We start from the raw sequence: 10429 nt of genomic DNA, 5'->3' as shown, positions 1-10429 counted from the left end.
TAAAAGGGTGATTTAGGAAGAGCGCGGACACTCATCAAGCACCGCTATGGTATCAATTACGCACGAGTGAAATATGATGTGGAGCATGCTTTATGTAAAGATAAAACAACACGTTGTATTTTGCAGGATGAAGACAATAAACACAGTATTAAATGGAGTGTAAAGTTATAAAAAGAAAGGAAAACAAGGAAGAAGTTAGTTCGCGCAATGTGAAAGAATTACAATAAAGAAAGCAAGGGGGTAGGGGTAGGGAGGGACATGATGTAGCGAATTTGGCAAGCTTCAAAATCAGTGCTTTGCATCATCTTTGAGAGTGAAGAGGAATGCCCTTAAGTAAACTGCATCTTGTGAAACACCATTGTATTGAAAGGTGTTCATAATCTCTTCGAAATCTATTAAATGGTTGTTTGAGTCTTCGTTCATCTTTCCTCTAAAGACACAGCTATTTTGAAGGGTTTGAAGCAACACCTGCTTTAACTCAAAATTGTTAGATGCAACTGGAGGTGGTCTCACACTTTATAATCCTTGTCTGTAGACCAGTCTAACATAATCACCCAGTGGTCGCCCAACACCAGGAGCTATATTTTTGAATTGGTCTGCACCCAAAGGCATATTCTGAGCAATTCTCCGAGCCCTCTCCTCTTCATAGACAAGTTGTTCATTTTGAAGAGCTATCTCCTCAGCATCTCGTGCAGCTTTTTTCTTTACTGGGCTGCCTCTCTTGCAGCCAAATCAACATTATCCTCATCTCTCGCCATAACTTCCTTGGTTGAGGATTGCCCAACCTTCTCTGTATTCTCGGGGAGATTTCTTTCCTTTATCAATTGTCGCAGTTGTTTCTTGATTTCTGGTTCATATGGGAGCGCTTCCTTCCCAGAGGATCGAGTCATGCACCAATCTAACCTGTAGCTAGGGCACAGTCAAGTAACACCAAACGTAAAAAGAGAAAAATAAAATAAAAAGAAAGAATTCCTGAATTAGCACCACAAAGTATTTCAAACACAATTAATTGCCAATCCCCGGCAACGGCGCCAAAATTGACGATCGCAAAACACACACTTAAATATGCTCTCTAGTCGAATATAGTATAATAAAATATTGTATCCACAAGGATTGGAGTTAAATAGTATTTTCGTAGTTTATAGCTTGGTTGCTATCCAAAATGATCAACAGTTGAGATTTATGTGATTAAAAACTATCATTAACTAAAAGTCTAAACTATTGGCTAATGACAATCGCGACAAGAGTAAGCAAAGAAGATATCAATGGAAGAAAATAGGGGTTGATTGGATAGGTTCAAGGTGCTTTTCTGGGATTTAACTCTAGTTGATTCACTTATAAGGTTCAAGTGAGTCTCTCGAATTCACTCAATTATTAGTTCAAACGTTTAGTGGAAACTCCTCTCTAGATTAAGTCTCAACCTCACAAGATGAACTAAGTTAAGCTCGTTGAAGATATACAGGAATTTGTAGTGGAATGGTCTTTAGGAGAACCTCTTCCGATTATCCTCTTTACTAGGTCTAAAGAATAATTCAACTAGCCTCTTTTGATTACTATGAAGAATCAATGAATTCGACCAACAAGATAATTCAAAAACATCACAAGTTATGCCTCTTTCGATTACATGACACGTGAAAATAGATGCAACAATTAAAACACCCAAAATGATCCAATACATAAAAACTAGAGTTAATATCCACAAACAATTCTCAATACACCAAATCCATCAATCCCTAAAGGGAACTACTCCATATATATGGAGTAATTCATCACAAATAAGTTTAAGTTAAAGAAAAGATTAAACGATCCAATCCTTATCTTGGGTGAGGATTAAATGATGAAATCCTTGTGCTCTTCCTTTTCCCCCTTATTCTTAGCTTCCTTAGGTTTTAGATGTGTCAAAAGTCCCCAAAAATAACATTTTTCCATGTATATATACCAAGTAGGTCCGGCCCAAACGAACATACCTTCTACTACGTGAAATAGGACTCTTCCCGGAATAGGACGTGCACGGCCGTGCACCTGGGAGTGTGCTCGCACATATGGCCGCACACTTTGAAAGGTATTGCGCCTTACATGCGCGACCAATGCACGCTCGCACACCTGGGTTGCGTCCTGCTCGATTCTCTGTTTCTTTCGTTAAGTGTATGATTGTTCGTTGATCCCCAAATACGATCCCAACTTAATCCTTGTGTGTTTACTCAGACTTCAAAGCTCCAGAATAGCTTGAATTCATTTCATAACATCTACATAGCTCGGGATCACTCCTATAAGGCATAAAACACATAATTAGTGCAAAACAATAACGATTAACGCTCAAACTCAATTAAAGTACGGTAAATTAGAGTGCAATAAGTAACTAAAACATGCAATTATAGCCTACCATTAAGGCACTTAGCCCATTTCTATTCCACCATATCGTATGGCCCCAGCGGAGTTGAAGTAGTTAAAGGAGCAATTGCAAGAGGTTCTTGATAAGGGCTTCATTCATCCCAATGTGTCACCTTGGGGTGCTCCAGTCTTGTTTGTAAAGAAGAAGAATGGTTCTATGTGCATGTGTATTGATTTTTGACAGTTGAACAAGGTTACAGTGAATAATAGGTATCCACTGCCACACATTGATGACCTATATTTGATCAGCTACAGGGTGCCGAAGTGTTCTCAAAGATTGATTTGCGGTCAGGCTATCATCAGTTGAAGATTTGGGATCCATATATTCCGAAGACTGCCTTCATGACTCGGTATGGTCAAGTTATGTAATTACTGTAATTACTGTTTTTTGGTATATATGTTTTTGGTAATGTAATTACTGTAGTTACTATTTTTGGGTGTATGTTTTTGGTGATGTAATTACTGAAATTGGATGTCATATTAATCTAACTGATATTTCGAAGTTGTAACTTGCCATATTGGAGTTCAAAATTGCAAGTTGTAAGTTCTAAGATCTAAGTTGTAAGTTATATGTTGTAAGCATTTGTCTTCAAGTGTCTATGTTTCGAAGTGTCTTCAATCATTTGGAAACACATGTTTCATTTACAGCTTTGGCGAAGGAAACACATACCTCACCAGATGTGCCTATAGTTAATTAGGAGTGTATGAAGTGCCTATAGTGGATTAGGACTTGTAGCACAACTAGTACATAAACAATTACTCACAACACAAATTGAACAAGCAACGTCATTATATTACAATAACTTGAAACATACATTAACAATTGATGTCATTGTTTTACAATGGCTAAGAATATCAAAAGTCGGTAGATAGGAGCATCAAAAAATAGTAGCTAGAAATATCTAAGTTTTACAAGAACTAGGAACATCAATATGGAGCATATGCCATCTTTCTTTTATATAATTTTGTTCATCCACATTGCCACAACAAATCCAACAAAAAGTGCAACTAAAATCCAAATAAACAGCTTCATCTTATCCATTTTATCTTCGATTTTCCTTGCTTTGTTCCCTTCAACATTTTTTGAAGCCTCCATATCTTCAACTTTTTTCCAATGATTTGTCCCTTTCTAACTTGCATGACTCCAACAATTGCTTTAACATATTGATTGTAACATTAGCAACATCCAATTTATACTACAACTTATTAATTTATATCAACACTCGGTCCGGAAAGGGCTCGTCTTGCCAGTCCCAATATCCACACAACTCATTCTAATGATAATAAACAATAATTAGGTTGCAAGGAATAAACATTCAATTTTTGTACAAACAATTAACAAACTAAACACATGGAAAATTTCAACTTACTTTAGTGGATATACCAAAATATGGAGCAAAATAAGATGATACATAGGAATAAATGGAGCCTGGATCAAATAAGACTGATGCATCTCTATGACAAACCGGAACAATACCTGTGATAACTAAGTTTCATGCAACTGCCTCCGTCCTAGTCGGAAAAGCATAACATTTGGCCTGGCCTCCCCCTCTAGGGTGACCCCTACCCGCCCGACCTCTACCTCTAGCTGGTTGTGTAGGTAGAGTGGCAACTGCTACAGTAACCACGACATGAGGACTGTGTGGAACACGTGGAGCCTAAGTGGTCTATGGATGTGCACCCCTCCTGAGTCTGGGGCAATCCCTTACTATATGACGAGTATCACCACACTCAAAAAAAGCTCTCAGAGGATATGGCTACTGAGACTGGCTCAGGCTTGGTCGACTGGATTGACCACTAAAAGAACATCATGCAAGAGGTGTACTAAACAGTGGTGGTGGATAATGGGAAACGTGAGACCTGGGAGTGACCGGAATACCGCTCGAAACTGGAAGTGCTGAATGAACAAGACGGCTCACAAAGCCTCTACCATGACGAGCTTCAACTAGGGTATGGGCACCACTATATGTGCCAGAATCTCGAGGCCTCTTGGCCTACCTCTCCTCTCTCTCCCGTACCTACATGCCCTCTAATCTCTGAGCGATCTCCACAACCTGCCGGTATGGGTATCAGTCTCCAACTCTTGAGCCATGCTAAATCTAATACCGTGGTTGAGCCCCTCGATAAATCGACGGACTCGCTAACAATGGAAACTAATGCAGATGCATGTATGGACAACTCGATGAACCTAACAGCATACTCTAATACGGTCATAACACCTTAGCGCAACTGCTCAAACACTGCACACCATGCATCCATAAGACTCTATGGAATAAACTCCCTGATGAACATCTTTGAGAACTGAGCCCACGTGAGTGAAGTTGCCTTAGTCGGGCTACTGGTGGTAGGCTATAATCTCGTGTTTTACTCGCTTAATGCACTCTACTTTACTACACTTTATTCATTTTGAGATTTAATTAATACTATTTTGCACTTATTATGTGTTTTATGCCTTGTAGGTGTGATACCGAGCTTTGTAGATATTATGGAATGAATTCGAGTGATTTGGAGCTTTAGAGTCTGAGTAAAAGCCTAAGGGATTAAGTCGGAATCGTGTTCGGGGGTCGAGGACCAAGTCTGGATGTCAAAAGGCAAGAAACATTTGTACTCTGAGAAATCCCCACTACCGCGATGCATGGAGCGACGCGTGGGTCACCGCGCTTGTGCATTTCTCTACTGCCTGTCAAAACCAACTCTCTGAATTTCCCCTCTAACACCCTGCATGGTGCGTCGCCCCATGCGGCGCACCTGTGCAATTTTTACAGAGTAATTTTCCTATTTCGTCTAGGAGAAGGTGATTTAATCTGAGCACGACCCTACTTGGTATAAGTACATGGAAAAATATTATTTTCTGGACTTTTGACACAGTTTAGACCTAAGGAAGCTAAGGAGGATTTGGAGGAGCAAAAGCACAAGGATTTCATCAATCTTTCCTCACTCAAGTCCCGAGTTTGGATTGAATTTATCTTTTCCTATACTTTAATTTTATTTGTGAATTTTTCCATATCTATGGAGTAAGTTCCTTTAGGGTTTGATGGATTTATTGTATTGATTATTGTTTGTGGATTATAACTCTAGTATTATGTATTGAATCATTTTTGGATGATTTAATTGGTTCATTTATATTTAGTTGTTAATGTAATCGAGAGAGGCATAACTTTTGATATCTTTGCATTATATTGTTGGTTGAGTTCATATATTCTTCTAAGTAATCGAAAGAGGCTAGTTGAATCATTAATTAAACCTAGTTAGGAGGATAATAGAAAGAGGTTCTCCTAAAGACCAATCCACTACGAATTCTTGCATATCTTCACATGGCATAAATTGGTTTATCTTTTGAAGTTGAGACTTAATCGAGAGAGGAGTTTCTACTAAATGTTTGAAATAATAATTGAGTGAATTCGAGAGACTCACTTGAACATTAGAAGTGAATTATCTAGATTTAGATCACGAACAATTATCTTGCACCTATCATATCAAAACCATATCTTCTCCCATTAGTCAATAGCTTTAGACTCTTAGTTAATTTTAGTTACTAATCATATAAATCTCGATTGTTGATTCTCCTGGATAGCAGTCAAGCTAGAAACTACAAAAATACTGTTTAACTCTAATCTATGTGAATACGATATAATACTATACTATCTTTGACTATCAAGCATAATTTAAGTGTGAGTTTTGCGCTGGTCAAACTTTGGCGCCGTTGCTGGGGATTGGCAATTAATAGTGTTTGAAATAGTTTGTAGTGATAATTCAGGAATTTTTCTTTTTTTCTCTTTTTATGTTTGGTGTTCTTTGACTGTGTGCAGGTTACAGGTTAGATTGGTGCATAACTCGAACTTCTGCGAAGGAAGTGCTACCATATGAACCTGAAATTGAAAAACAAATACGACAGCTGAGGAAGGAAATAAGTCTCACCGAGACATCAGAAAAGGTTGGGAAATCCTCAACCAAAGATATGGCTGGAATCAGTGATGATAATGTAGATTTGGCTGCGAGAGAGGCAGTCCAACGAAGAGAACAAGCTGCACGAGATGTTGAGGAAGCAGCTATCAAAGATGCACAAATTATCTATGAAGAAGAGAAGGGTCATAGAATTGCTCAAAATCAACTTTATGATGCATACCAGTTCGAAAATATAGCTCCCACGCCTGGGACACCACTTTGAAATTATTCTAGACCGGTATACAATCAAGGATTATCAAGTGTGAGACTACCTCCAATTGTAGCAAACAACTTTGAATTGAAGCAAGGGTTGCTTCAAACTCTTCAGAATTGTTGTGTCTTTATAGGGAATCCAAACACACATCTAATGGACTTCGAGGAGATTATGAACACCTTTCAATATAACGGTGTCCCCCAATATACAGTGTACTTAAAGGCATTCCCCATCACACTCAAAGATGATACCAAGCAGTGGCTTCAGAGCTTCCCCACGGGATCAAATAGAACTTGGGAGGAGATGACCATAAAATTTCTTGATAAATATTTCTCCTCATCTAAAACGGTCAAGTTTAGAAGAGAAATCTATAACTTCTTCCAGAAAGAGAATGAAACTGTTTTTGAAGCATGGGAGAGGTTTTAGGAGATTGGTAGAAAGTGTCAACATAGCGGAATTGAAATCTGGATACAACTCCAGGACTTTTGGGATGGATTGACACCGGTCTCACGTAGAACATTGAGCAATCTAGCTGGAGGTCTATTGATGAAGAAGACTCCAGAGGAGATAATCACAATTCTTGACGAGTTATCTGAAGATGCAAATCAATGGCCCTCTGAGAGTGCTAAAAGAAGAAGATCAACTGGTGTTCACCAGGTTGATGCTAACACATCTGTGCAGGTACAGCTTGATACTATGGCCAAATAGATAAGGAAGCTAAACTTAGTGTTGATACAGAATGAGCCTCATGCAGTTTGTGATATATGTGGAATAGGACACCCTACTCATGAGTGTCAAGCCTCAACTGAGGAAATAAATATTGTGGGAAACTACAATTTTAATGCAATGGGTCAGAGGCACCCCGGTTGTTCATGGAGTTCACCTGGGGGGTACCGCGAATGCATGGCAACAAAATTACTCTAGACCCCAGGTACAAGGAGCTCTAGCATTCCAAAATCAACAGAGGTAGCAATTTCAGCCTCAACAGCCCATTCAGTCTGGCATAAAAGATCTCATGAAGTCCTTCATTCTGAAAACTGATGAGAGGATTGAAACTCATAGTGCAGCTATACAGGAACATGTAGTAGCTATAAAAGAAATAGGTATTGGTCTTCGAAACTTGGAAAGACAGGTAGGGAAGCTAGCCACTATATTGTCTGAGAGGATTCCGGGAACTCTCCCTGCTGATACAGAGAGAAATCCCAAAGAAACAATTAATGATGTGACCTTGAGAAGTGGGCAAGTGTTGAAAGATCCCACCCCAATCCAAAATGGTCCGATAATTGCAAATGAAAGTGGGGAGTAGCTAAAAAGTGATGATGACAAGAAGAAAAAAGGCCCAACAAAAACTAAGAAGAAGAAGAAGGAAGAAAAAGCAAAAAGGAGGAACATGAGGAGAGCAGACATATGCCTGCTTTACCTTTCCCTCAAAAGCTATATAGAGAAAAGCTGGACAAGTAGTTTGGGAGATTTTTGGATGTGCTAAAACAGGTTCATGTGAACTTACCATTCACAGAAGTGCTCTCACAAATGCCTGCTTATGCAAAATTTATGAAGGAGATCTTGACAAAGAAGAGGAAAATAGAGGAGACCTTAGTGGTCAAGCTTACAAAGCATTGAAGTGCTATATTGCAAAATAAACTCCCACAAAAGTGTGGAGATCCTGGGAGTTTTACAATACCTTGCTCTTTAGGGACTATAAATTTTGATAAGTTTTTATGTGATTCTGGTACCTCAATTAATTTAGTGCCTCTATCTATTTACAGGAAACTGGAGAAGGAGATTGGAGAGATAAGGTCGGTGCCAATATCTTTGCAGCTGGCAGACTAAATGACTTTAATACCCATGAGGATAGTGGAAGATGTGTTAGTTCGGGTGGATAAGTTTGTATTTCCTGTGGATTTTATAGTGGTGAATATGGAGGTAACCAAGGAGGTCCCCCTCATCCTAGGAATACCATTCTTAACGACGGGTAGAGCTATAATAGATATACACAAGAGGAAACTCATGCATAGAGTGGGCGAGGAGACTGTGAGTTTTGATATGAATGTAGAAAAGGGGGCACAAAAGGAAAAACTAGCTACAAGTGTTGAATGGAAAGTGAAGGGCTCAAAAGGGAAGGTTGCATTGAGTGAGAAAGAAAAGTGTGGGGTGTACTCCAAGAAGGCTGAGAAGAAATTGTTTGCCTGGATGTGCGCATTATTTCGAAGGTGAGGAATGGAGCCCGACTTTGACTCAGACCCCGACTAGATATTCAGGGAAGTTTCCTTTACCTTATGCTTTTTAATTGTGTGTCTTGGGGACATGACACAACTTAATGTGTGGGTGGGGGCATATTTGTATGTATGTTTGTATATATGTTTCTCTTTGTTAGTTGTAGTAGTTAGATATTTAAAAAAAACCATAAAAATTGAAAATATTTTGATTTTTCCTGACGATGGATATCATTCGACGGGTTTCTTGAGGGATTAAAGTCAAAAGGAAAAGACAAAAAGATTTTCCTTTGTATGTAGTGTTATAAGTTTCCCTTGGTTTTTCTTTGTGCCGCGGTTCTTTTTCAAGGGTTTTGTTTGAACTAGGTGTAGTTAGTTTTTATTTTTGTTAGGAGTAGGAAACCTTGTCCTATGATTTGAATTAAAGGAAATATCTCTTGACTTTATTATGCCTTGAGAATAGTAAGTGCTTTAGTTGTGGCGATTAGGCTCAGTTTTTGACTCTTGTATAAGTCCCTTAAATTGTATAATTTTAACTTTGCTTAACTGCTTTGACTAGAGTGTCTTGATAGTCTAATCCTGAGTGAGTTATGTGCCATGTGTGTGGGAGGTTTTGTGTATTCTGTGAATTACATTTGATGTCTAGAACTTGCCCCGTGTGTTTGCAAAGCGAAGTAGAAGTTTTCTTCAGTCTTGGAAGTGATATAGGCATTTCTTTGTTGAGCCAATTATATGCTTTTACCCACCTGATTGTTATGTGTCTTAATTAACCCTTTTGAGCCTGTAATCCTGTTTCTTTGGCAACCACATTACAAGCCTTACCCATTTGTTTGAATTGACCATTTATTTGAACCTTTTACCTCTCATGAGCACTTGAATTTGTCATGAACTTTTTAAGAGTTGAAGTGTGGGGTGGTTGGTTTGTCTTTTGAGTGGAACTAATTAAATAAGGAGAAAGGTGCATTGTATTGAAAAAGTAAGAGCCACTAGAATTGAAAAATAAAGAAAAAAATAAGTATATGATTGTGAAAATTATGCTTTGATAGTGGTGACTCTTGATGTAATTGTGCTTAAAGGAGTTGGGAGTTAATGGATATTGATGTGAAGGTGGAGTTATGGTTTTACATAAGTGTGGGTTTTGAACAATGAAATGTATGTATTAAAAGTGCTTTGGGAGGTGTAGTCAATCTTATATCTAAATGTATCCTACCCATCGCGCAACCTACATTACAACCAATTAAAGTCCTACTTGATCCTTGACTAAATGAGCTCAATTAGTAGAGTAGTACACTACGAGCAAGCCTAACAAGGAAACAAATTCATCAAAGAAGAGTAATTCATATAGACCAAGTTCGCTATGGTAAGAGCCTAAAAATATCCCCAACAGAGTCGCCATGCTGTCGTGCCCCTCTTTCTTATGAAATCGGGTTTCGACACGTGACAACTCTTTTAAAGGAAGGTGTTAAAAGAGAGAGTCGCCACCTGATGGGTTTGAGGTGCGTTAGGGCACCTATTTGCAAATAACTCTGGTTTAACCAGTTTGCGTCACCAAAGATTGGGTAAGGGCTCAAATTACCTCGAAGAGAAGGTGTTAGGCACTCTTCGAGGTCCACAACTGTGGGTCCTACCCAAACTTGAATTATATGAATTAGTTAAGTAGTCAAAG

The 10429-nt window shown here is 38.7% G+C and overlaps 1 non-coding gene across 1 annotated transcript; it reads right to left on the bottom strand.

Annotated features, from left to right (window-relative positions):
* Positions 1-6901: 6901 nt before the first annotated feature.
* On the bottom strand, positions 6902-7008 carry LOC117279187 (small nucleolar RNA R71). Its single transcript, XR_004509606.1, has one exon. It is a non-coding gene; the product is annotated as a small nucleolar RNA R71 (small nucleolar RNA).
* Between the last annotated feature and the right edge of the window lie 3421 nt (positions 7009-10429).

The sequence above is a fragment of the Nicotiana tomentosiformis genome, chromosome 8, assembly GCF_000390325.3.
Source record: "Nicotiana tomentosiformis chromosome 8, ASM39032v3, whole genome shotgun sequence".
Taxonomy (NCBI): Eukaryota; Viridiplantae; Streptophyta; class Magnoliopsida; order Solanales; family Solanaceae; genus Nicotiana; species Nicotiana tomentosiformis.
The sequence above is the reverse complement of the archived record's forward strand: the minus strand, read 5'-3'. Positions and strand labels throughout refer to the sequence as shown.